Source organism: Martes martes (genome assembly GCF_963455335.1).
Source record: "Martes martes genome assembly, chromosome: 10".
In the NCBI taxonomy this organism is placed as follows: domain Eukaryota; kingdom Metazoa; phylum Chordata; class Mammalia; order Carnivora; family Mustelidae; genus Martes; species Martes martes.
In genome coordinates, this window is record NC_137898.1 from 50,763,599 (window position 1) to 50,791,107 (window position 27,509).

Genomic DNA, 27,509 nt, shown 5'->3' on the forward strand with positions numbered 1-27,509 from the left:
CCTTAGTTTTTGTTACCCTGGGAAACTCTTTTCTTATATTCTGAATGATAGCCTATCTGGATAGAGTATTCTTGGCTTCAGATTTTTCCCTATCAGCACTTTGAGTATATCATGCCCCTCTCTTCTGGCTTGCCAGGTTTCTGCTGAGAAATCTCCAGCTAGCTTTATGGGTTTTTCCCATAAGGAAAAACTTCTCTGTTCCATAGATGTGTCACTGGGAACATTGCCTCCCAGGGACACTCTCCAAGAGGAGCAAATAATCCCACTGTATTGCCCCCAAACATTCCTCAGATCAGTTTCCATGCTGTCTTCTCCTAAGTTGTTTGCCTACCTTCACTCTAGAAGCAGGGCAGTGCCCTCCAGGCTCTATCCCAGCTGAGCCTGCTGATCTTTATTTTCTTTTTTCTCCGCCCCCCCCCCCCCACTGGATGATTGTATTTTACTTTTTTTAATTTAAAATCAATTAACATATAGTATATTATTTTACTATAGATATAGTATAATAAATAGAGGAAGAGTTCAGTGGTTCATCATTATAATACCCACTGAGAGCATATTTTCCTCATGTGAATTCTCCTCTGTGCTCCTCTCTCTCTATCTCCCCCTTGCTTCTCCACAACCACAGCTCCCTCCCCTCCACAGCACCCGCAGTCTGTTTCTCCCCTAAACCACATCTCCTCACTTTCTATTTTCTTCCATGCAACCTCTTATATCTCTTTAGTTGTAGAATTTGTTCTCTCAGTCTTCTGGTCGATTTCTGGAGTATTTAGGATGGTTTGATGGTTATCCAGTTGTGTTTGTGGGACAAGGGGAGGTCAGAGTCCTATTACTCCAGTGCCATTCTTTGATCGTCCTAAATGTTAGCCAAACCCTTTGTTTTTGTATCTTTGTTTTCTGTTTAATTTCTGTTCTATTTTTATTATTTCCTTTCATCTACTTTTAAGTTTTATTCTTTCATTTTTAACTTGTTAAGCTACAGATTTAAGATGTTCCCAAACTTTCTGAGTTCTTAGTATCTCAGCACTTTTTTCCTTGGTGCCTCCTGTGCCAAAAGAAATGCCTTAACAGTTTCACTTATTAAGTAGTTAGGACAAACTTACTGTGTCCGTATGTCCTCACAACTGAAAATATGTTATGCATATTTAGAAAAAAATACACATAAATTCTAAAAATCAATACATTTATTTCAGTTTTATTTTATTTTATTTTATTTTAGATTTTTTTATTTATTTGACAGAGAAAGACATAGTGAGAGAGGGAACACAAGCAGGAGGAGTGGGAGAGGGAGAAGTAGGCTTCCTGCCAAGCAGGGAGCCTGGTGCGGTGCTGGACCCCAGGACCCCAGGATCAGGACCGGAGCAGAAGGCAGATGCTTAACCAACCAAGCCACCCAGGCTCCCCCTACATTTATTTCATTTTTAAATAAATGTAATTCCTTGCTAATAATACATATGCTGCTGTTAAGTACTGAACAGTTGTTCAAACCATGGTTTGCACTACCTACATTTCATTCTCCACCTTGCTTTAATCATAGTACTTGCTTTAACATCACAACAACCATTGAATACCCAGTTTCATAAAGATAAGATGTTGTTGCAACACTGTCTAATGTTGAAACCGTGAATTACCTCAAGCTCGTTGTTCATAAAAGGTTAAGAGATGTTGAAAGATGCTGTTTCCCCTAAAAATTAAAATTATACTATATCACTCCTATGATTTTGATGTAGCACCCCAGAGTGTGTCATCCCACAGTTTAGGAACCAGGACTCTAAGGCATCCATTGTAATAATTGCATATTATTTCATGATGTAACTGCAGCTCAAATTTTTTGACAAATTTATCTGTTGATATGAATTTGCCGTCTGTCAAATTTTTTTCCCAGGTTAAACAAAGCGTCAATAAATAGGCTTGTGCATTTGTCTTTATGTACTAGTAGTTTTATATTTCTAATCTAGGTTAGATTCCTAGGAATAGAATTGCTAGATCAAAGGCTATATGTATATTTAGTTTTAACAGGTATTGCCAGATTGCTTTTCCAAAAAAGCTGTGTTTTTTTTTTTTAAGATTTTGTTTATTAATTTGACAGAGAGAGAGAGAGAAATCACAAGCAGGCAGAGAGAAAGGGCGGGGGGGGGGAGGGGAGCAGGCCCCCTGCTGAGCAGAGAGCCCGATGTGGGGCTCGATCCCAGGACCCCGAGATCATGACCTGAGCCAAAGACAGAGGCATAACCCACTGAGCCACCCAGGCGCCCCATCAAAAAAGCTGTTTTGGTTCATGTTTCTGCCAGCAGTTATTGAGAGTATGTTTCTTCCCCACATCTCTGCCAAAAATAGGTATAAGTTTCAGTAGTGCTTTTCAACATTTGCTTTTTTCCAGATGGCAAAGATGATATGGCAGAAGGTTCATATAAAGGACTTGGTTTAGTTTCCTTCTGAAATAGCACCTAAAACAGTGCTTGGACCATAGAAAGCTTCGATGACTATCTATGGAGTATATGAATCAGGAATGAATGAATCAACCAAACTAGCCTCATTGTTTCTTTGATTTGCACTTCTTTGACTGTAAATGAATTTTATCATCAATTTAGATGTTCATTTGACCTTTCCAGAGTTGTTCTTTTGTGGTTTACTTATGCATACCTCTTGCCCATTTTTCTTTTGTGTTGTTTGGCTTTTTCAAGCCATTTTGTAGAAGCACTTTATTTAGTATAGATACTGTTCTTTACAATTTTTACCCCAAACACATTATTATTGGTTCTGTATTTTATCTTTTGCCATAGCAAAACTATGGTTTTTTGCTCAGATTTTAGCCGTTTTTTAAATAACTTCTGTATATGTTCACTTTGTTTTCTTCATTCCCAAGATATATGTGTTGTCTAAATGTTCTTGTAAGATTTTTATTCCATCTGGAAACTTTTATAATTGCATAGTGTATTATAAGTGTCCAATTTTCTTTTCTTCTTTCTTCTTTCTTTCTTCTTTCTAGCACATATAAAATAATTTATAGCTTTCCCACTGAATTGAACTACCACATTTATCATATAAAGAATTCTATGCATATTATGATTTACTTCTAGATTTCTTATTCTGCTCCATGGATATTTATGTATATCTAAACTAATATTGATTTTTTAAAAAGATTTTATTTATTATTTGACAAAGAGAGATCACAAGTAGGCAGAGGCAGGCAGAGAGAGAGGGGGAAGCAGGCTCCCCACTCCCCTTCAATGTGGGGCTCGATCCCAGGACCCCAAGATAATGACCCGAGCTGAAGGCAGAGGCTTAACCCACTGAGCCACCCAGGTGCCCCTAAACTAATATTGATTTAAGTAAAGGATTTTATCGTGTTCTGATACCCAATAAGGCAAATTATCCTACACTGATATTCTTCTTTGTTCTTTGTTAGCCAGTCCTGGCCATTGATTCTTTCATATAAATATTAAGATGATATTTTCAGTTTCCAATAAAAATCTATTAGAATTGAGAATGCAGATCAATTAAAATTGCAAGTAACTTGTATGTTAATTTAGGGAGAATTAATATTTTGATATATTACCCCTTTCTGCCCCCAATAACTAGTACATTTTTTCAATTTTTGTTTTTCCTTTTTATAAATTTTTAAAGCTTTCTTCTTATAAATACTTTGCTTTGTTAAATGTATTCCACAGTATTTATAGTTCATATTGCTATGATGAATGGAATGTTTTTCCCATTTCCATTTCCAGTTGCTTTTTCAAAGATATTTGGGTGTCTGGATGGTTAAGTCAGCTAAGCATCCGACTCTTAATTTTAGCTCAGGTCTTGTTCTCAAGGTCCTGATATTGAGCCCAGTGTCAGGCTCTTTGCTGGGCATGGCGCCTGCTTGAGATTTTCTCTCTCTTTCCCCTACGCCCCTCCCTCCTGCACACGCTTTTTCACTCACTCTCTCACAAAAAGAAAGAAATGAATAAATAGATAAAAATTTTTAAAAATAAAGCTATTGATGTAGATTTATCCATTTTACGAACTTCTCTTACTAATTTTAGTATTCTGTTAAATCTTGGGTTTTCCAAACATACAGTAGTACCACTCCCCCCCAAATTTTATGCCTTCTTTGCCTGTGTTTATAACATTTATTTCATTCTCACATCTGATTGTATTTGCCAGAACTTCTAAGAGCATTAAATAAAAAATCTCATAGAAGTCATCTCTCATTCCTAATTGAAATGGTTAGTATTTTGTCATTTAGAATAATATTTATTTGGCTTTATTAAATATTCTTTATTGTATATAATGAGCTTTTTTCTATTCCCATTTTAATTAATTATTATGTGTATTGGTTGATAAATATTTTGATGGCTTTTCAGCATCTATTATAATACTATGTTTTTCTCTTCCTTTATGTGTTGATAAGAAGGATTAAATTGATAAATTTCCTTCATTCAACCACGCTTGCACTTTTTTACTCTACACACAAAACTTGTGTTTTTCTCTGTGGAAATTTTTAGGGATATTTGTCTCTTTGAGTCCTGTCTTAAAATTTCACAATGTTCCCTCATGTCACTGAGCTGTTTGCATGTGTTGTGCTGGGTACTTGATAGTCCCTTTCAGTCTGTCTTTAAATGGTGGGTGATTTGTGAATTGTTTTCTTGAATTTCTTTTCCTTCATTTTCTCAGTTTAATCCTCTGTGATATACTATTCAGATGTTGACCTCCCTGGAATAATCCTCTAATTTTATTTTATTTTCACTGTTATTTTCAGTCTCTGCTTTGTTGCTTTACCTTTTGGGAGATTATCTCACATTATCTTCTAACCCTTCTATTGAATTTTCATCCCAGCTATCATGTTTTCTATCCAGGAGCACTTTCTAGTCTCTGAATATTCCCTTTTTTAGTATTCTGATTTTGTTTCATGATTTCACATAATCATTTCACATATCTCTCTAGGGATATTGATTGTGTGCACATGCACGTGTGTGTGTGTGAGTCTGTGTGGGGGGGGGCAGAGAGAGAGATCGAGATCGCAGTTTTCTCATTCTTGCATGGTTCTGTCTTCCCATAATTCCTTTGGCCATTTTTTTCTTTTGGTCTTTGTCTTTTATATTAGAAGCTTTGTTCAGATGTCTGGTAATCTTTAGTTGTCTACTTATTTGGGAACCCTCAATATCAATATTTTAAATTCTTTTTTTCTTTTTGGGGGGGGGGATGGGGGTAGTGTTAGGGAGCTATTCAGATTTCCCAAAAAATAATCTTCTAGTGTCTTACTGGGAATGTAACCTGGCTGCCAGAATTCTAGAAGCCCAGTAGGTAAGAGGGCTAGGTGTCTTTAACACTCAGTGTGTAATATTTTACTTAATTTTGCTCATTTTCAGTGTGGTACACCAACCTTCAACTGGGTCTGGTGTGCTTCAGTTCAGTGATGCTCTATTGTACCTTGCGCAGGCATCTGCTGGGGTAGGAGAGGGGCAGTATCCAGCTGTCTTGGGTAGATGAGACAATGTGGTGGTCTACCTTCATTTAAAATGTCTGTATATAGCCCTCCTTTAAAGTCTTTCTTCACCCATTTTTAGAAGTAGCTAGTTATGCCAGTTCATGAGCCTTTGAAGATTTTCATGTATCAATTGGATTGTTCTTGGTTTTCCCCATTCTTAGTTGAGGATTTAGTGTTTCCATTTCTACCATTTATTCATCTGCTTTTCAGCTTTCCATTTCTTCCCATACTTATAAGTATATAGTTATACTGCATACCTTCTTAAAGAAATAGTTTCATTGTAATTTAAGTGGGATATTAGAAGGAAGCAAATTTGGATGCTTATTTAGGAGAAAGCAAATTTGGAAGTGTTTAAAATTTAAAATTTACTGTAAAGTCAAAATAACTTAAAACAACATACAAAGCCATGCCTTCCTTTCTAGCCTTATATTTATCACTACATCTCATCTTACTAGTTTAAATTCTACCCAGCCACCTTTTTTTACAGTGTAGTAACCAAACCATGTTTTGATTTTGTACCTTTGTTCTTCCAGGATTCTGGCTCTGGAATGCCCATTACCCTCTAATTTCCAGATCTGGCAAAAATATTATTTAAGCCTCAGCTCAACTTTTATCTTTCATGCCATGCTCAGACAGAAATGGCTGCTATCCTCATCTCCTTTAAACTCTTAACATAGCAGTGAAATTGTCTTTTGTAGCATTTTAAACATATAATAAACTGAACTCTTGATACATAATAATCGGAACATATTTCAAGTGTACAATTTGATAACCTTTTTTTTAAGATTTTTTATTTATTTGAAGAGAGAGATCACAATTCGTCAGAGAGAGAGGGAGAAGCAGACCCCCCCACTGAGCAGAGAACCCAATGCGGGGCTTGATCTCAGGACCCTGAGATCATGACCTGAGCCGAAGGCAGAGGCTTAACCCACTGAGCCACCCAGGCACCCCTGATAATATTTTTAATAGGTGTGTACACCTATGAAACCATTACCACACTAAAGATAATGAACTTCATCCCCAAGTTTGCTGGTACCTCTTCGTAACTCTTCTTTCTCCTGTTTTCTAAACCCTACCTTCCCATCCTCAGGTAACCACTAATCTCTTTGTCACTAGGGATTAGTAAACATTTTCTGAATTTTATATAAATGGAATTATGGTATGGAATTATGCAGTCTTTTTTTTCTGCTTTCTTTTACTCAAATCATCATTTTGGTATTCATCTGTGTTTTATCATGTGTCAGTAATTCATCCCTTTTTATTTGTGACTAATACTCCATTACATAGATTTATCACAGTTTGTTTATCCATCCACCTCTTGATGAGTACTTGGTTTGTTTCAAATTTGAGGCTTTTGCAGGTAAAGGTACTCTGAACATTCATGTACAAGTCTTTAATGGACATAAACATTCATTTATATTGGGTGAAATTACAGTAGTGGAATGGCTGGATTTTGTAGTTGGTGTAAGTTTAACTTTTTAAGAAATGGCCAAGCGTTTTTCAAATGGCTACATCATTTTTCATTGCCACCACAAATGTGGGAGAGATCTACATTGTTTCTAACTCTTAAAATGGTCATTCTTTTTAGTTTTAGCCATCCTAATAGGTGTGTAGTGGTATCTCACGTGGTTTTAATTTGTATTTCCCTAATAACTAATGGACCATCTTTACTTGTTATCTGTTATGTCTTCTTTGTCAAGTGTGTATTCAAATTTTTTGTCCATTTTTAATTGGGTTGCTTGTTTTCTTATTGCTGCATTTGGGAAGATTTTTCTCTATTCTGGATACCAGTCCTTTTTCAGATACATGGTTTTAATATTTTCTTTCAGATACTGTCTTTTTATTCTCTGAGCAGTGTCCTTTGAAAATCAGAACTTTTTAGTTTGGGTTTTTATTTTTCATGAAGTCCATTTTATCAGTTTCTTCTTTATAGATATATATGCTTTCAGTATTCCTAAGAAGTCTTTTCTAAACCCAAAGTAACAGAAGTTTTTTTTTCCTTTGTTTTTTTCTAAAAATAGATAGAGGTTTTATATTTAGGTCTGTGACTTGTTTTGAGTTTATTGTTTTATATGGTATAAGATGTGGAATCCAAGTTCAGTTTTTTTTACAAATAGATATCCAATTGTTGTAGGATTATTTGTTGAAAACATTATCCTTTTTTCATTGAATTGGCTTTGCACTTTTGGGAAAGGCCAGTTGTTCATATTTGTGTGAGTCTATTTCTGAACCCCCTATTCTGTTTCATTGATGTATTTTTCTACTTTAGTCAATATCATGCTGTTTTTAATCCCTGTAGTTTTATAATGCATCTTGGAATAAGGTATAGTTAGTTCTCCAGCTTTGTCGTTTACAGAGTTGTTTCAGTTATACTAAGTTTTTTGCATTTTCCTATGACTTTTTTTTTTAAGATTTTATTTATTTATTTGACAGACAGAGATCACAAGTAGGCAGAGAGGCAGGCAGAGAGATGGAGAAGCAGACTCACTGCGGAGCAGAGAGCCCGATGCGGGGCTCGATCCCAGGACCCTGGGAATCATGACCCGAGCCGAAGGCAGAGGCTTTAACCCACTGAGCCACCCAGGCGCCCCTTCCTATGACTTTTGAAATGAGTTTTTCGGTTTGGACAAAGAAAGCCTGCTGTGTAGAGGCGCCTGGGTGGCTCAGTGGGTTAAAGCCTCTGCCTTCAGCTCAGGTCATGATCCCAGGGTCCTGGGATTGAGCCCCGCATAGCTCTCTCTGCTCAGCGGAGAGCCTGCTTCCCCCACCTCCCCCCACCCCCGCCTGCCCCTCTCCCTACTTGTGATCTCTCTGTCAAATAAATAAATAAAATCTTAAAAAAAAAAAAAAAGAATCATGAGCTTTAAAAAAATAATACTTAAAAAAAAAGAAAGCCTGATGTGATTCTGATTTGAGATTTATTGAATCTTTATATCAACTTCAGGAAAATTAATGTCTTAACATCTATTTTTAATTCTTTTATCAAATATATGATTTTTACAAGTCTTTTATCAAATGTATGAGTTTTTATGTTAAGTCCTTTATTGAATGTTTCATATATATATAAGGATTTGTATATTGAATTGTCCCATGAACTATACCTATCTATTTAACTTTAATTTATTTTAGCAATATTTTATAGTTTCATTGTACAAGTCTTTCACATCTTTATCATATTTTTTTCTAAGCATTTCATATTATTTTTATTCTATTATAAATGGTATTTTAAATGTCAGTTTCTAATTGTTGATTATATGTAAAATTGCAGTTGATTTTTTTTGTTTTACTGTTTTTTTTTTTAAGATTTCATTTATTTATTTGACAGAGAGAGATCACAAGTAGGCAGAGAGGCAGGCAGAGAGAGGGGGAAGCAGGCTCCCCGATGAGCAGAGAGCCCAATGTGGGGCTCAATCCCAGGACCCTGGGATCATGCCTGAGCCAAAAGCAGAGGCTTTAACCCACTGAGCCACCCAGGCACCCCTTACTGTTTGTTTTTTTTTTAATTTTTTTTTTATTTATTAACATATAGTGTATTATTAGCCCCAGGGGTATAGGTCTGTGAATCACCAGGTTTACACACTTCATAGCACTCACCATAGCACATACCCCCCACCAATGACCATAACCCCACCACCCTCTCCCAGCCCCCCTACCCCTGGCAACCCTCAGTTTGTTTTGTGAGATTAAGAGTCTCTTATGGTTTGTCTCCCTCCCAATCCCATCTTGTTTCATTTATCCTTTTCCTACCCCCCAAGTCCCCCATGTTGCATCTCCATTTCCTCATATCAGGGAGATCATATGATAATTGTCTTATTTGCTACTTATTTTGATTGACTTATTTCGCTAATCATAATACCCTCTAGTTCCATCCACATCATCGCAAATGGCAAGATTTCATTTCTTTTGATGGCTGCATAGTATTCCATTGTGTATATATACCGCATCTTCTTTATCCATTCATCTGTTGATGAACATCTAGGTTCTTTCCATAGTTTGGCTATTGTGGACTGCAGTTGATTTTTTATAATCACTGTCTGTATATCGATCTTGTTATCCTGCAACCCTCCTAAACTCATTTAGATCTGTAAGATCTGTAAGGAATTTTTTTATAGGTTTAAGTGGATTTTCTTGATTTACATGATTACATAGGTAATCATGTCTATGAATAAAAACAGTACTGCTTCTTCCTTTCCAATCCAAATGCTTTTTACTTCTTTTTCCTGCCTTATTGCACAGACTAGCTCTTCCATTAAAACATTGAATGAAAGTGGTAAAAGCAGACATGCTTTTGTTTTTCCTGATCTTGGGAGGATGGCATTCAGTCTTATGCCATCAAGTGTAGATGTAATTATGCATGTTAGATAAAGGCTTTTTATTGATACTCTGTTTTAGGAAATTCTTTGATTCCTACAATGGTGAGTTTTTATCAAGAATGGATGTTGCACTATGTCATATGGGGTTTTTTTAATATTTTTTAAGGTGATCATATTTTTTTTCTCTTTTAAGTTTTGTGGGTTTTTTTTTTTAAAGATTTTATTTATTTATTTGACAGACAGATATCACAAGTAGGCAGAGGGGCAGGCAGAGAGAGAAGGGGAAGCAGGCTCCCCGCTGAGCAGAGAGCTCCATGCGGGGCTCGATCCCAGGACCCTGGGATCACGACCCGAGTGGAAGGCAGAGGCTTTAACCCACTGAGCCACCCAGGCGCCCCTCTTTTAAGTTTTTTAACATGATGAATTATATTGGTTTTCTAATGTGGAAACCCAATTCTCCATTCTACTTGGTCATGATGTATTAGCTTTTAAAATACATTGTTGAATTTGATTTGCTGAAATTGTGTTTAGAAGTTTTCTATTTATGTTTATGAGGGATATTAATCCAGTTTTCTTTTTATGTCTTTGTCTCATTTTGGAAACAGGTATAAAGTGAGTGGGCAAGTGTATCCTCCTATTCAATTTTCTGGTAGAGGTTGTCCAAAATTGGTATTGTTTTTTCCTTAAATATCTACTAGAATTTACTAATTAATCCATCCAGCCCTGAATTTTTCTTTATGGGGAGGTTTTTTAAATTTCACAGATGTAGTACTATTGAGTTTGTTTGATTTTTTAGAACTTTGGCATCTTTTTTCTTACAAGGAATTTGTCTTTTTCATCCAAGTTGTTGGATTTTTAAGCACAAAGTTGCTAATCACATTTTATTTTCTTTCTAATATTTGTAGAATCTATAGTTATGTTATTTCTCCTAGCAATAATATGTTGTCTTTTCTGTCTTTCATGTTTAGTCTGGCCAGAGATTTGTCTATTTTATGGAATTTCTCAAGGAATCAGTTTTGGGATGTAGCAAAAGCTATTCTAAGAGGGAAGTTTATAGCAATACAGGCCTATCTCATGAAGCAAGAAAAATCTTAAATAAACAACCTAACCTTATACCTAACAAGCTAGAAAAAGATAACAAGCAAAACTGAAAGCTGGTAGAAGTAAGGAAATAATAAAAGATTAGAGTAGAAATTAATGAAATAAAGAGTATTTAAAAAAAAATAGAACAGATCATGAGCTAGTTCTTTGAAAAGATCAAGAAAATTGATAAACCTTTAACCAGATTCACCAAAACAAAAATAAAAACAAAACCAAAAAAACGAGAGAGAGAGAGGATTCAGAAATGACAGCGGAAAAATAATAACCAACACCACAGAAATACAAAAGATTCTAAGACAATATTTTTAAAAACTACATGCCAACAAATTGGACAACCTAAAAGAAATGGATAAATTCCTAGAAACATACAACCTTCTAAAACTGAATCAGGAATAGAAAATTTGAATAGACTGATTACCAGCAATGAAATTGAATCAGTAATAATAATAGTAATTTAAAAAAAAAAAAAAACACAAAACCTCCCAAAGAGCAAAGTCTTTGACCAGATGGCTTCAGAGCCAAATTCTACCAAACTTTTATTTTATTTATTTATTTATTTTTTAAAAGATTTTATTTATTTATTCGACAGACAAAGATCACAAGTAGGCAGAGAGGCAGGCAGAGAGAGGAGGAAGGAAGCAGGCTCCCTGCGGAGCAGAGAGCCCAATGCAGGGCTCGATCCCAGGGCCCTGGGATCATGACCTGAGCCGAAAGCAGAGGCTTTAACCCACTGAGCCACCCAGGTGCCCCTCTACCAAACTTTTAAAGAAGAGTTAGTACGTGTTCTTCTCAAACTATTCCAAAAAACGGAAAAGGAAGGAAAACTTCCAAATTTATTCTATGAGACCAGCATTACCCTGATACTAAAACCAGATAAAGACACCACAAAAAAAGAAAACTACAGGCACATAGATGCAAAAATCCTCAACAAAATATTAGCAAATCAGTCCAAAAATATATTTTAAAAAATGACTCACCACAATCAAGTGAGATTTATTCTTGGGCTATGAGGGCAGTTGAGTATTTGCAAATCAGTCAATGGTGATTGATAAGTGAAAGGATAAGAACCATATGATTATTTCAGTATATGGAGAAAAAGCATTTGACAAAGTACATCATCTACTCATGATAAAAACCCTCAGCAAAGTAGGCTTACAGGGAACATCCTCAACATAATAAAGATCATATATGAAAAACTCACAAGTAGCATCATAGTAAATGGTGAAAAAAGGAACTTTTCCTCTCTGGTTAGGAACAAGACAAGGATGTCCTCTCTCATCACTTTTATTCAACATAGTACTGGAAGTTTTAGCCACAGCAATCAAACAAGGAAAAAGAATAAAAGACATTCAAACTGGTAAGGAAGAAGTAAATCTTTCACTATTTGCAGATGACATGATACTCTGTATAGAAAACCTGCAAGATTCCACCAAAAATCTATTAGAAACTTATAAATGAATTTAGTAAAGTCACAGCATACAAAAATCAATGTACATAAATCAATTATATTTCTATACTCTAATAATGAAGCAGTAGAAAGAGAAATTAAGAGAATAATCCCATTTACAATTGTACCAAAGATAATAAAATGCTTAGAAATACATCTAACCAAAGAGGTGAAAAACCTGTGTTCTGAAAACTATAAAACATTGATGAAAAAAATTGAAGATGACACAAAGAAATGGAAAGATATTTCATGTTCACAGACTTGAAGAACAAATATTGTTAAAATGTATTTACTACGCGGGCGCCTGGGTGGCTCAGTGGCTTAAGGCCTCTGCTTTCGGCTCAGGTTGTGATCCCAGGGTCCTGGGATCGAGCCCCGCATCGGGCTCTCTGCTTAGTGGGGAGCCTGCTTCCCCCTCTATCTCTGCCTGCCTCTCTGCCTGCTTGTGATCTCTGTGTCAAATAAATAGATAAAATCTTAAAAAAAAAAAATGTATTTACTACCCAAAGCAGTCTACACATTTACTGCAATCCCTATCAAAATGCTAACAGCATTTTCCACAACTATAAAAAACAATCTTAAAATTTGTATGGAACCACAAAAGACCTCGAATAGCCAAAGCTATCTTAAAAAAGGAAAACAAAGCTGGAGGCATCATAATTCCAGACTTCAAGTTATGTTACAGAGGTGTAGTATTCAAAACAGTATAATAGTGGCACAAAAGCAGGCACATAGATCAATGGAACAGAAGAATATAGAGCCCAGAAATAAACCTGCAATTGTATGGTCAGTTAATCTATAACAAATACAACAAAGGAGGCAAGAATATGCAATGGGGGGACAAAAAGTCTCTCCAACAAATGGTGTTGGGAAAACTGGACAGCTACATGCAAAAGAGTGAAACTGGACCAGTGTCTTATACCGTACACAAAATTAAAAATTGATTAAGGACCTAGGGGCCCCTGGTTTAAGCAGTTAAGCAGTTAAGCATCTGCCTTCAGCCCAGGCCATGATCCTAGGGTTCAGAGATTGAGCTCCGCAGCAGGCTCCCTGCTCAGCGGAAAGTCTGCTTCTCCCTCTTCATGCCCTCTGCACTGCTAGTGTTCTCTCTCTCTCTCTCTCTCTCTCTCTAATAAATAAATAAATAAATAAATAAAATCTTTTTTAAAAAATGGATTGTGATGTGAAGCCTGAAAATGTAAAAATCCTAGGAGAGAATAGAGGCATTAATTTCTGTGCCATTGGCTGTAACAACATTTTTCTAGATATGTCTCCTGAGACAAAGGAAACAAAACAAAAGTAAACCACTGGGACTGTATCAAAACAAAAAGCTTTTGCACAGCAGATGAAACAATCCACAAAACTAAAATTCAGCCTACTGAAGATAGGAGAAGATGTTTTCAATGGAGAAGATATTTTCAAATGACTTATCTGATAAAGTGTTAGTATCTAAAATATATAAAGAACACAACTCAACACCAAAACCCAAATAATTCAATTAAAAAATAGGCAGAAGACATGAACACACATTTCTCCACAGAAGACATACAGATGACCAACAGACACATGAAAAGGTGCTCAATATCACTCATCAGGAAAGTGCAAATCAAAAACTACTATATCACCTCACACCTGTCAGAATGGCTAAAATCTAATACACGAGAAACAACAAGTGTTGGTGAGGATGTAGCAGAAAAGGAACCCTCTTTGAGTTTCAGACGATCTCTTGTCTTTTCTCTATGACTCATTTTTTACACTTAATTACCTAGTTCAAAATCTCCTCTTCTTTAGCTACAGCGATTGATACTTTTGGTTGTCTTAGAGGGAGTTTAATGCACTGGCTTAGTATCCCCTGCCATAAATTTTCCTTAATTATATTTCAAAAAATTGCAGTCAAAACTCAGGGATGGAGTCATTGTGGGAAGAAAAAGGAGGGAAAAATCAGTTTCCATAACTTTGGATCTATAAGACCCAGATATTAAATGTATTACAGTCTAATGCAGCATTACTTCAGATGGTATATAAAACTAGGTACCAAGTACATGAAATGTAGCTAGTCAAAATGGAGATGGGTTGGGACACCTGAGTGGCCCAGCCAGTTAATAAGCATTTGCCTTTGGCTCAGGTCATGATCCCAGGGTCTTGGGATTGGGTCCCACATTGAACCTGGTTCTCCCTCTCCCTCTCCCTCTGCCTCTCTCTCTCTCTCTCTCAAATAAATAAATAAATAAATAAAATCTTTTTTAAAAATTGAGATGGGCTGTGAGTGTGAAATACACGTTGGAATTTGAAAACTTCATTTGAAAAAGCATAAAGTGCCTCATTAATGGTATTTATATTGATTATAAGTTGAAATGATTGTACTTTAGATATATTGGGTTAGATAAAATATTACTACATTTAATTTTCTTATTTTTTACTTTTTTAAAATTAGACTACTAGGCAATTTTAAATTATTTGTATGGTTCTTCTTATATTTCTGTCAGGCATTGCTATAGAATCCCATACTGAGACCTCAGCCCAAGACATTATTCCTGCTTCACTCTACCTATATTCATTTTAAAGACTGGTTTTAAAAAAGAATAATTGAGAACAACAAAAGTCTTCTGGAGATTTCTCAATGATGCTTTTTAATGAGCAATAATCGCGCCTCGGATAAACCTCATTGTCTACGATACTGCCACTGCGCAAAGCTCAATGATGCTTTTTAATAATGGAATTAGCACAGAACTCATCCCAAGCTATTAAACTTTCTGGTCTGTAACTCTGTGTTGCCTCACACTTCACACTTTAATGAAATCCATTTAGCTTGGATCTTACTGCAATATTTAGCTGAACTCTAGGCAGGCATTTGGGACCAGGAGTTAGAGATACACTCTTAATAGGGTGAGGAAAATCAATTAGTACAGACACTTGGCCAGTAAGTTGGCACATTCCAAAAGGTCACTTCTACACCCTTCTTCCTACAGTTCACAGCATGACCTCCATGTGCAAGGAGCCAGAGTAAAAAATGGTAAAGATTTACAACCTATTTTATAGTCAGGAAGATATGCCCCTTTTTATAGTAACTTTTCATTCTTCAAGGTTACTGAACCCTTGACAGGTTCAAAATTTCACAACCGTAATATACAGTTGCTATTATGTTCCTGTGCATTAAGAATTACATTTGGTGGGATGCCTGGATGGCTCAGTCAGTTCATTGTCTGCATTCAGCTCAAGTGATGATCCCAGGGTCCTGGGATCAAGTGCCACGTCCAGCTCCTTGCTTAGCCCGGAGCCTGCTTCTCCATCTGCCTGTAGCTCCCCCTGCTTGTGCACTCTCTCTCTCTCTGACAAATAAATAAAATCTTTTTAAAAAGTTATATTTGGACTGAAATATCGTAGCCATATTTTCAGAGAGTCTAATCTCCACCTGTCTCATAGTTGCAAACCTTCTTCCACTTGATTTAAATTTCTCAGGCTCTCCATTGTGGATGCAACTCTGGCCTTATCTGTGTTGTTGTTGTTCTCAGTTAGGGTATGTTTTAAAGCAAGTTTTGCAGTTTGAGGAATGACTCTTCTATCAGTAATGCATCAGAAAGTTGTTCAGCCAAGGTTTTGACCACTGCCTTAGCCTCATGAGGCACTTCTCGTTAGAGATGAAGTAATGTAATTTTAAGGACACTCTTTCCTAACGCAGTCTGTCATGAGCACATTTTGAGCCTAACATTGTGTTCTGTAAACTTCATGAGACTAGCTTCTGGAATCTACCCTTGTAGCCAAAGTATTTGCAGAAGATATTTGCCTAGATAGCTGCAAAAAGAGGCATTCCCTTTCTTGATGAATATTTTAATAATTGAACCAGTTGAAATCATAAATGGCACTTAAAAGGGTTTAGGTAAAAAATTAATAAATAAATGTCATTTGAAATCATTGAGTTCGAACTCTTTTCTAGGTGAAGAAAACTATAGTTCAGAGAGGTAGCATGATCCCCATAAGTCCACAATGAAGATAGTGGCATACTATGGATAAGAATATGGTCTAATAATATCTTTAGTCATGTCTCTGTGTAAATAATAAATGGTCTTATGGGGGGAATAAAAAAGAATGTGGTCTAATAATGTTCATCCCTGTTCTTTTTCCAGTATACTACACATGGTCTTTAAACAATAAACTAGTGTTTGGTCTATAACCATATTTTTTCAAATTTATTTAAGGAAAATTTTAAATTCATTTAAATAAACATAAACTTGCTCAATATTGGAAATTTCTCTTGAGGCAAAACATAATGCTTTTCATAAAATCAAAATCAGTGGACCTCATTTCCAATCTGTGTGTGTGTATATATATATATATATATATACACATACACAAACACATATATATATGTATCCAGCTTTATATTTAAAACACTACAACTAAAACCATATGCAAACTAATAGCCATTAACTAATGGTACATAGAAGGAAACAATTAGAGATGTGAAAGGAGAGAAATGAATCCAAAGAGCCTATTCATCTTTCCATTCAGCTTAAATGCCCTTCATTCATAAATCATTCTCTGATTGCTGTGGGAGAATCACTCCCTATTCTTTGCTCCCATAACACCTTTTTCTACTTCTGGCATGTTAAACACATTGATTTGCATTAACTCATGTTAGGCCTACCTGTGTATTAGTTTCATTAGTTTGTAAGCCCCTTGAAGACAGACTAACTCTAATGATAGTTACCATATGTAGGTGTAGGCCCATATTTATTGGTTGAAAAATGAAGACATAAGTATAAACGAAGATATACTTTTTTAAAAAAACACTTAGATTCTAATTTTTTAAAAATTGATTTATTTTAGAGACAGGGGGAGGGGCAGAGGGAGAAGGAGAGAGAGAATCTTAAGCAGACTCTGCTGAGCGTGATCCTGATGTAGAGCTCCATCCCAGGACCCTGAGATCATGACCAGAGCTGAAATCAAGAGTTGGCCACTTAACCAACTGAGCCACCCAGGCTCCCCTAAACACTTGGAGTTTAGTCTAAATAATTTGGTGCCGGTTACTTTAAGCAAATGTAGAGTAATTTGAATAACAATATATTTCACACATTCACATGAATCTAAGAATCAAGTCAGATACAGCCCTATTTTTCTGGAGTGGTTCAAGGTCATATCAGAAAGGACAATATTGGTTCACTATAAACCGGTGATTCTCAAAGCTTGTAGGGGTGCCTGAGTGGCTCAGTGGGTTAGGCCTCTGCCTTCGTCGTGGGTCGTGATCTCAGGGTCCTGGGATCGAGCCCCGCATCAGGCTCTCTGCTCGGTGGGGAGCCAGCTTCCCCCTCTGTCTCTGCCTACTTGTGATCTCTCTCTGTCAAATAAATAAATATAATCTTAAAAAAAAAAAAAGAATAACTGGAGAGCTTGTTAAAACACAGATTGCTGGTCCCCACACCTGGATTTCTGACTTAGTAAATCTGGAATAGAGCCTCAAATTTTTCATATTTAGCAAGTTGTAAGATCATACCTGCACTGCTGGTCCATTGGCCAACATTTTGTCAACTGCTATTACAGGCAAATAGACTAAGAAAAGAATAGAGGCAAACTGAAGCAGGGAAAGAGAAAAGTAGGACCAGTGTACACATTGAGTGAGAAGATTAATGGTAGGAGAGTTGTGGAGTCCCGACCCAACACCAAAACATTAAGAAGACATGTCCTCTTTCCACTTCTTACCTCCCTGATTAGGATGCCACTGCCCTGACACCTGGATATTCTCAAAAGTACTAGACATTCTCAAAAGTACTCTTTACCAACCAATCAGTTTTGTTTCATAAAATTGGCCTCTTTCTGTAGCTAGTCTTTTAAAACCAGTACTTTGAGGGACTACTTTGTACCCAGCACTAAAATCTTAAGGAGAAAAAAAATAGAACCATAAAGAGCTTTTAGATAATGTCTCTTTTCTTTCTTGGAAAAGAAAGAAAAATTTCGTTACTCAGGGAGAAGAAAATATAGTCATCTTCATTCTGTTTACAAAATCTCTGTAGGTTTATGCTCTGAAAGACAGACCAGGCAGGGCTTTTGTTGTCTGTTTTTATTTTTTATTCAGATGTAATTGACATACAATATTTCATTAATTTCAGATATACAACAATTTGTATTGTATATATTATATTTATACAATAATTAATATTGTATATATTGCAAAATGATTACCCCAGGAATTCTAGTTAACATCCATCACCACACACTGTTACAAATTTTATTTCTTGTGATAGAACATCTAACATCTGTTCTCTTAACAATTTCAATTATATAATACGTTATTAGATCCCATGACTTACTTATTTTATAACTAGAAGTTTATACCTTTCTACCTCCTTCACCCATTTTACCCACCCTCCTATACTTAACTCTGGCAGCCACCAATCTGTTCTCTTTGTCTGTGAGTTTGGTGTTTTGATTTTTTAAAATTCTGCATGTAAGTGAGATCATACAGAATTTACATATGACTTATTTCACTTAGCATAATACCTTCTAGTTCCATCTGTGTTGGTTATAAATGGTAAGACTTTCTTCCTTTTCTGTGGCTAAATAATATTTCATTGTGTATATATTTCACATTTTCTTTAACCATTCATCCACTGATGGATACTTAGGTTGCTTTCCTATTTTAGCTATTGTAAATAATGCTGCAATGAACATGGGGGTGCATATATCTTTTTAAGTTAGTGTTTTCATTTCCTTTGGATAAATACCCAGAAGTGAGTTGCTGGATCATATAATACTGCTATTTTTAATTTTTTGAGGAACCTTCATACTGTTTTCTATAGTGGCTGCATCAATTCACATTCCTACCTAAGGGTTCCCTTTTCTCCACATCCTTGCCAATACCTCTTATTTCTTATCTTTTTGGTAATAGGCTTTCTGACAGGTGTGAGATGATACCTCATTGTTTGAATTTGCATTTCCCTGATGATTAGTGATGTTGAGCATGTTTTCAAGTGGCTGTTGGCTATCTGTGTATCTTATTTGGAAAAATGTCTGTTCCAGTCCTCTGCCCATTTTTTAATGAGATTTTTTTGTTGTTGTTTTGCTACTGAACTGTATGAGTTTTTTATATTTTGGGTAGTAAGCCCTGATAGGATATATGATCTGTAACTACCTTCTCCCATTCAGTAGGTAGCCTTTTCATTTTGTTGATTTTCTTCCCTATATAGAAGCTTTTTAATTTGATATAGTCTCATTTGTTTATGTTGCTTTTGTTTCCTTTGCCTTTGAGTTGTTGTTTTGTTTTGTTTACTTTTTATGTTTTTATTTAAATTCCAGTTAGTGAACTTACAGTGTAATATTAGTTTTAGATATATAATAAAACAATTCAAGACTTCTGTACAACACCTGGTACTTATCACAGCAAGTGCACCCGTTATAGTCCATCATCTGTTTAACCCATCCTCCCATCCACCTCCCTTCCAGTAACCATCAGTTTGTTCTCTCTAGTTAAGAGTCCTTTCTTCTTTTTCTTGGTTTGCCTACCCCTCTTTTTTTTCTCCCCTTTGTTCATTTGTTTTATTTCTTAAATTCCACATACGAGTGGAATAATATGGTATTTGTCTTTCTCTGACTTATTTTGCTTGGGATAATGCTCTCAGGTTCCATCCATGTCCTTGCAAATGGCAAGATTTCATTCTTTTTTATAGCTGAGTAATATCCCGGGGTGTGTGTGTGTGTGTGTGTGTGTGTGCGTGTAAACACCACATATTCTTTATCTGTACATCAGTCAATGAACACTGTTGCCTTTGCCTTTGGAGTCAGGTCCTAAATGTCATAGAGCATACCACCTATGTTTTCTCTTAGGAGTTTTATGGTTTCAGCTCTTAAATTAAAGCATTTAATCCATTTTTGAGTTGATTTTTGCATATGCTATAATGTAATGGTTCAGTTTCATTCTTTTGCATATGGCTGTCCAGTTTTCCTAGCATCATTTATTGAAGACACTGCTCTTTCCCCATAGTATATTCTTGGCTCCTTTGTCATAAATTAATTGACCCTGTATGTGTAGGATTATTTCTGGGCTTTCTCATCTGTTCCACTGATCTCTGTTTATGTTTTTATGCCAGTACCATACTGTTTTGATTACTGTAGTTGTATAATATACTTGGAATTCGGGAAGAGTAATTAGTCCAACTTTATTCTTTCTCAAGATTACTTTGGCTACTTGGGGTTATTTATGGTTCCATACGAAGTTTAAGATTGTTTTAGTTCTATTAAAAATATCTTTGGAATCTTGATAAGAATTTCATTGAATCTAGAGTATTTGGGGTTGTATGGACATAATAATACTAATTCTTTCAATCAGTGAACACAGAATATCTTTCCATTTAGTTCTGTCTTTAATTTTTTTCATCATTATCTTATAGTTTTCAATGTACAAGTCTTTCACTTCCTTCATTAAGTTCATTTTTAGGTATTTTATTCTTTCTTATGTACCTGTAAATGACATTGTTTTCTTACTTTTTTTTCATGGTAGTTTGTTACTACTGTAGGGAAACAATAGATTTTTCTATATTGATTTTTGCATCCTGCAACTTTACTGAATTTGTTGATTAGTTCTAACGGTTTGTAGTAGATTCTTTAGGATTTTCTATGTGTAGTATTATGTTGTCTGTAAACAGTGACAGACATTCTGATGCCTTTTACTTATTTTCCTTGTCTAATTGCTCTGGCTAGGACTTCTAGTACTATGTTAAATAATCATGGCAAGAATGGGCATCTTTGTTTTGTTCCTGCTCTTAGATGAAAAGCTTTCAGCTTTTCACCTTTGAGTATGATGTTAGCTCTGGGCTTGTCCTATATGACCTTTATTACATTAAGATGCATTCTCTCTGTACCCACTTTGTTAAAAGTTTTTATCATGAACCAATGTTAAATTTTGTCAGATGCTTTTTCTGCATCTCTTGAGATGATAATGTGATTATTAGCCTTCATTTTATTTATTTTTTAAAGACTTTATTTATTTATTTGACAGGGACCACAAGCAGGGGTAGTGGCAGGCAGAGGGAGAGGGAGAAGCAGGTTCCCTGCTGAGCAGTGGGCCCATAAGGATGTGGGCTTGATCCTAGGACCTGGGGATCATGACCTGAGCTGAAGGCAGTTGGTTAACCAACTGAGACACCCAGGCGCGCCTATCCTTCATTTTATTAATGTGGAGTAACACAATGATTTGCAAGTGTTGAACCATCCTTTCATCCCTGGAATAAATCCAACCTGATCATGGTTATTTAATGTATTATTAAAGACAGTTTGCTAATAGTTTGGTTTATTCAGGATTTCTCATCTGTGTTCATCAGGACTATTGACCTGTTATTTTCTTTTCTTATGCTTCCTTATCCAGTTTTGTTAATCAGGATAATGCAGGCTTTGTAAAATGAGTTTGGAAATGTTCCTATCCCTTCTATTTTTTGGAATTAGCAAATGTGTGCTAATTGATCATATGTTTTCTTATGCTGGCTCTTATGGTATCCATATTAGGCCTTATAAACTACACTCAGAACTGATAGCTCCCTTCTGTACAGGAGCTTGGCCTGGCTCTTGCCTTTTCCTTCTATACCTTCAACCCCCTACTCCTGTCCAAAGCTTGATGACCTACTTAGAATAAATTCTTTCTCCTTCACAATTCTGCCTATCTTTTCATGGGGAAAAAAAAATCCTGATGTCCCTTCTCCAACAAGGATTCCTCTCTTTTTTCTAGTAAACTTGTGACTCCTTTTCTCATGTCCAGTTCTCATATCCAATACCTTTGCAATCCTTATAGTCCTTTTGTCTTTTCTGAAGTAGTTATAAGCTAGCCAAATACTATGTATTTTGTGTTTCTGTGTTATTTAGAAAAATTACACCCAGAAAGAGCCTGGTTTTTTTTTTTTTAAAAGAGGTCCAGCCAATGGTGTAATTTGTTTTTACCTAAGATAACGGTAAGAATTAAGTATCTGGATGATTGTTAGTTTCAAACTTTCATACTTTTGAAAATACCATGACTCTGTTTGTGTCTGTGTGTGTGTGTGTGTTCATTCCAGAATCTTTTGGAAGAAACATACATAGTTCTCTAAAATGTTTAATTAAAATCAGAAAAAGAATTTAAGAGGCTGTCATGACAATCATTTGAAAAACTTTCGTGTTCTAAAGTAAAAAATGAAACAGTTTACTCCTGAGATTTAAGGCCCAAGGTGTATGTCACTAATATTTACACAGTATTGAGCCCAAAGAGTTATCCACGATTGCTACACTCCCCTAATACACTTGCCTCCTTACTGAATATTATTTCTGATTTCCTCAGTGATTATAGGACTATGTAAGACACTAATTAGTGTTCTAAAAGGAATGAAGAAGAAGCTGTTTTAAATCTTTCTGGAAAACCATCTAGCTAGGAAATGTGAAGGAAAGGATATTAAAATAGTCAAACAGTGAAGGCCTAGGAAACTTCCAGAAATTGTGAATTCTACAATGTCCTGATGATGGGCTCCTGGTCACGTATCTCCACCCATTTACTTCCACTCCCCTCCTAAAACACAACTAGAAGTAATAGTAGAGGGATTTTTTAAAAGATAAACATAAATCCACAAAGACAAAACAGGTAAAGAAATGTCAGCAAAAAAATTCTGGAAGACAGAAAATAAGTGGACAAGTGGTTCAGTGACTTAACAGACATGAAAAGCTAGATTAGGAGATGAGAAGAAAGCAGAAGAACATGCTGATTTCTATAGCAGAACTACCCCCAAAACTCAGAAATTGGTAGGAGTAAAGAAGTTATGGTGAAAGAAATAAAGAAGTAAAGAAGAGTAAGGAAGTTATGGTGAAAGTCCAAATAAAGGTAGTGACTATGAAGATAAGGGCACATATGACAAATGTGTTCATTTGATTCAGCTTCAAGAGCGCAATGATTATATAACTATTTAATTCACAACCCCCAGCACAATGCACCTAGTTCAACTAAATATATGTTGGATGGATAGATGGAAGGAAGTTTGTGTTGGAAGCATCAACTTGGTGTCTGATTGAATGTGAGAGTATGATGTCATCAGTTTCTGGCTAGGTGCTGAATAGAGACTGGTCCTTTTTACCAAGACAGTATAGAAGAATATGAGGTTTGAAGGTGAGAGCGAAGGGTGGGAGATAGTTCCGTTTAAGATGTGTTGAGTTTGAGGTTTTTGTATTGTATTTGAGGTGTCTTGTCAGCTAGAGCTGAAGAGGGTTGTCTAGGCTGGAAATACAAATTTCAGTGGCACCTTATACCATAGACATGGTCAAGCCACAGGTCGTGATCTCAGGGCCCTGGGATCCAGCCCCACATCGGGCTCTCTGCTCCGTGGGGAGCCTGCTTTCCCTTCTCTCTCTGCCTGCTGCTCTGCCTACTTGTGATGTCTTTTTCTCTGTCAAATAAATAAAATCTTAAAAAAAAAAAAAAGAAAGTAAAAGAAATGGTCAAGCCAGCCAGTGAAAAGTAGGTACTATAAGAGAGGAGATCCAAGGATGAAAAAAGAGCTGAGAAATACATTTAGAGGGTTGGCAGAATAATAAAAACCTATAAAGGATATTGAGATGAAAGGAGCATAGATATAAGAGGAGAAAAGATGTAAAAGGAAAAAGTAGTGTCATGGAGGCCAAGGAAGGAAATTAGTTTAAGAATAAAATTACTACTTAAAAAAAAGTTAAATTGTGTGAATAAACATATAATGTGTGATTAGGAAAAATATGAAGTATAGACACCAAATGTTAACATTGGTTGTTTAAGGGTTGTGGGATTTATCACAAAGATGTTTTTCTTTCTTTTTACTTACCTGTATTTCCGACGTCTTTTGTAATGAAATGGAAGGTTGTGCATTTTGGTCGTGGTGGTGGTGGTGGTGGTTAAGGGAAATCGTTTAAAAAAAAAAAAGCATGTGTTTAATTTTAACAAATGGTATAGAGATTAAATTAAATGTCTAAACATAATCCATTTGGTTAGCAAGTAAGAGGTTATTGTTGGTGACCTTTGACAGTGAAAGTGGGGGTAGGGGTTCAGAAGGCCAAAGCCAATCTGGAGGGGGGTTGATCTTCTAGTCAGGGTCTAGTTTTATGTTGTCATTAAGAAATAAGTGCAGAACATTGTTTTCTTAGGATTCCCAGGGCTGCTTTCATGTTACTATCCTAACCTTATGTAACACTTCACGTTTTACTTTCTGTCTTATCAGTGCTTTAGAAAAAAAAAATAATAATAACCACAGAGTTGACAATTCCTTGCCTATTTATCTTTAAGGAAGGTTAGATGTGGTTAATTGAGTCTCACTTTCATGTATTTCATTCATTGTATGGAATCTGCTTTTGACTTTCAAAAAGATTTTCATAAATACTGCTGCTAGCAATTATAATTATAATTGTCTTACACATTTCAGAATATTCTTCTTGAAACTAAGAGCTAAGTAAGGTTTTTCTGATCTTTTTATTTTCACAATGTAGATCATGTAGAAAATTATCTCTAGTTATTTATGATAATTAGTTATACAAGTTATATCTTTTGTTAATATTATAAAGGCGGCATAATGGTAACTTACGGATTTAAAATACTAAAAAAACTGTTGGTTTTTCTTTATAACCACATTTACATACATACATGAAGGCTTTTCTAATGTAGAAAGCTTTTTTCCAATAGGTTTTATTTATTGGCCATTCCAAATATGACAGATTAGCCACTCTAAGTGTGACAGATTTATAATTTACTTTTTTTTTTCCTCAAAGGAACTTACTTAAAATATGCTCTTTTGGAGAGAGGAGGGACAAAGGAAAGCAAACAAAAAATACAATATAAAAGCTACCTTGAAACTATGTAAACTATATAAATTATTAATGTTATCTCTTCATGGAGAAGTCCACCAGCTTTTCCTCACTTTGAAGATAGAGGAAGTCGTTTATTACTTAGAATTTCTTTTTGAAGCATTCTGTTTCGTTGGCTTCCATGATGAAACATTTCCTACATATCCTCCTACTTCTCTGGTCATTCCTTTTCCATCTTGGAAAGCTTATCCTTCTCCACTTGGCTTTTAATTTTGTAAAGCTTCATATTCCTCATTTGTTTCATTCTATATCCTCTTAAAAGATGATCTCTTCCATACCCACAACTTAACTTGCAAACTTGTTTCTCTCCCCCAAACCTTGCCTCTGAGCTCTACACCCAGATATCCAGCTGACTACTTGATACCTCATTTTCATATCTCAAAGACACCTCAACTTCGGTTACAAACTGAACTTATGATACCTATTTTCTCTACTCCTCAGCCCTAAAAACCTGATCCCTTTTTATTGTTCCCAGTCTTGGCAAATTTACCACCATTGATTCAGTTACGCAAACCAAAACCTGTGTCATCCTTGACACCTTCAGCCTCATCCCTGACATCAAGTTATCTTGATTTTTACTTCATAAAAATCTTTTAATTCAATTCACTTCTCTCTGCCAAAATGATGACTCTTTTCTTATCTACTGATCCTAGGGCATATATCAATGGAAAATGCAAATTCTCCAAGTGGGTCCGTATGTGTAATGAGAAGCAGTTAGGGCTTATGATTCCTGGATCTCCTACAGAGCCCTTTATTGCTCTGAACCCAATTCATAGCTGCAGCTTTATGCATCATGTTGTATGAGCTAGAACAGTAGTCCCAGATGTAGAATTTGCTGCCTCCATAATCTGAAGAGGCCTACCAGAAGTTGTGCTTCCTTCCTCATGGTGGGAGATATAAGATGCAACAAACTGTCGTATACTTTGAATGAAATGTCCCAGAATGCCAGAACCTTCATAAGGCTTATCTCCCATCCTCTGGGTACATTTGCCTTACCAGAGTTCCAAATATGATAGCCACTTCTTTCTCATCCAGCCTGATTAGCATGATGTCATCAATGTAGTTCAACAAATACAGTATTCTATGTGATGTTCAAATGGTCCCAAAATCTTCACATAGAATTTGAATGGAAGGGGTTTTAGTTGACATAATCCTGCTTACCATAATCCTGTTTACCATTGTCCCTTTCATATAAATGCAGACTGTTTCAGATTGTCCTCTCTGATAGGGATAGAAAAGAACCTTTTCCAAATCAATGGTTTCATGTAGCATACCGGAGGCTATGATAATCTGCTTTAGCAAGGACAGCACATCTTTATTACATAACTGCATCTGGTTCCTACAAACACCAGACTGGAGAATTAAACAGAGGTAAGACAGAGACCATTACTCCTGAATCCTTTAGATCCATGAGAGTGGAACTAAGTTTCATTATCACCACCAGTAAATGCATCTAAAATAGGGACTAAATAAAATAAATTATATTTTATATTTTATATTTATATTTTATATTTATATAAAATATCTTATATTTTATAAATAAAATAGGGGTTTTAAAAAATATATAAAATTTTATTTTAAAAATATTTAGGTTACAATTTTTACCATATGTTGATTATTTTAGAACCAGAGTATAAATCTGATTTTTATTTGGGTGAGGGAAGGGTATTTAAAATATTTTTTCTAACAAAATCATATGATGGCTTACTTTGTGTTTGGCTATAAAGCACTTTCCTAAAGATCATTTTTGCAAAAATATTTAAAGCCTTCATTATTTTTCCCAAAGGACTACCCTAATACTTTGACATCAAATTGTTTTCTTTTAATGTACATATAAAATTATCCCAACTCATTATCTTTTTTTAACTTGATCTGACTTTGTTAGATTCTCCTTTGTCAGTATGATTTGATTTAAGCAATTCTTTGACGTCACTGTAGTAGATTTCATGACATCCTATATTTTATTGGTACGTGTTTACCATAATGCGATTTGATGGGATAAGTAGAGATAGAAGCCAATGTTAATCAAGCAGGTATATTTCAGAATTGACTAATTTGATGATGGTAATGATGATAGTGGTGATATATTCTTTTTGTCTTGATTCTTTTGATCAAACTGTTTGGTAGACTCATCCATGAGGTGGGTATACCTATAGTTCATTCATTTTCACTTTCACGTGGTATTCCTTTGTATCATTATACTACATTTTACTCATTTTGCTGAATATCTTTTTCATCATATTTGACACTCTCCAGTGCCATTATTTTCTTTTCATTATTTATTTTACTTTCTCCTACCTACTTTCTCGGTTTTCTATTTGTAGCACTCTTGTTGGGTTTATTTTTGAAA

The 27,509-nt window shown here is 35.5% G+C and overlaps 1 protein-coding gene across 2 annotated transcripts in view; it reads left to right on the top strand.

Annotated features, from left to right (window-relative positions):
- SBF2 (SET binding factor 2) overlaps positions 1–27,509 on the top strand; it is a 463,869-nt gene that overhangs the window by 311,288 nt on the left and 125,072 nt on the right. The window lies entirely within an intron of this gene.